We start from the raw sequence: 1,539 nt of genomic DNA, 5'->3' as shown, positions 1-1,539 counted from the left end.
CACGCACTGACATTGTTCTCAGAAGTTAATTTCTGTTCCTCAGTGTCCCCCTACCCCCTTTCTGACAAACAGCCACGTCTTTTCGGACCGTAAGAGCTCTCGTTTCTTTTGCCACTTTCCCTTTACTTAAGCAGCTGGATATCTTCCCCCCCCTTTCAACATCTAACGAGGACAAATGCTTAGGGGCGAAAAGCACCAAACGAGCTAACTCTTCGCCTTTCAAGTTACACAAGTTCTTAGAAAACAGTATTCCCTTTGTTAGATCGTAACAAAATTAAGGTAACACACCTACGGCAGGGAGGCTACCCTGTTATTGCACTAATCAAGCTCTTTTAATGTTATTATGCTAATAAACGGATGGAGATCTGAGGCGCGCACACGATTTCCAGCTCCTCGCCTCTCCTTCCTGATGTTATCGAGGCCTGGTGTGATTTTTCTCCGTTCCTTTGAAAGGGAGAATATAGACACCACTACCAGAGAAGAAAGAGGAAATAATGAACCAGCGGTGATTATTACAAAGACAAACGCCTTTTACTGTCGCGACATCAAATATTTTGCCTTCCCCATGGCGTTTGGAAGTTTCCTGGCTCAGGCGGGACGGGCAGTGCGGAGCGGTCCCACAGCCGCCTTCCCAAAGGCAACAGGCAACTTTACTCGGAAGGCAAAATGTTACTGAACCTTCGGCTGCTCGCCAACAAGGAAAAAAAAAAAAAAAAAAAAAGAAAATAGCTCCCGCCTTCGGCTTCGCCAAGTTAATCACTTCCTACAAAGTTATAGAGAAGCAGGAGCAACCTGAGGAGCGCCCGGCCATTCCTGGAGAGAGCGGGAATAGCGGGATTAAGAGCGATAATGATCACGATAATAACAGAGCCCAAACGAGAGAGGAGGCAGAGAAAGTTTGCCTGGGATAGGAATAGCTCTCCTGTCCCCCTCGGAGACAAAAGGCTCGGTCTCACAAACACACACGGGCCCCCAGTTTTTCCAGTGCCCATTTAACCAGCTCCATCTCCTTTTGAGCAATACGTTTCTCTTGCCTTTTACCAGCTTCTCTCTCCCCACCCAGACAGCCCGGAGACAGCAAAAGAAAGTTGCTTGGGGAGGCAAGCCCCCCCCCGTTCCCCCCACTCCCCACTTCAGCTCTCCCCTTCCCTCTCCTTCCCTCCGCCTCCCCCCTTCCCGGGCACACCAGGTCTTCGCCCTGTAACTCCCAGCCGAGACCCAAACTCTGACTACAGGACTGAAAACCAGGCAGCCCCCCCGAAAGATTTCCTGAAAGATAAAGACAAAGTTGAGAGAGGGTAGGGGGGCTGGGGGGGAAAGAGAGAAGAGAGAGCTGCCTGAACACGAAGTGTAAGGGTATCAGTCACTGCCTGGAAGGAAGCCCCAGCTTGTGAACTCTTCTTGAACCGACATTTAAGTCTACGGTCATAAATCACTGGGACATAAACTCCGCCATTCACGACTGATAGCAGCGTATTTGTGGCCTGCTTACCTTAACTTCTGACGACTGAGGCGGAAGCCAGCATGCTCGCGCTCTCT

The sequence above is a fragment of the Chaetura pelagica genome, unplaced genomic scaffold (genome assembly GCF_000747805.2).
Source record: "Chaetura pelagica isolate M959 unplaced genomic scaffold, ChaPel_1.0 scaffold10, whole genome shotgun sequence".
In the NCBI taxonomy this organism is placed as follows: Eukaryota; Metazoa; Chordata; class Aves; order Apodiformes; family Apodidae; genus Chaetura; species Chaetura pelagica.
The sequence above is the reverse complement of the archived record's forward strand: the minus strand, read 5'-3'. Positions refer to the sequence as shown.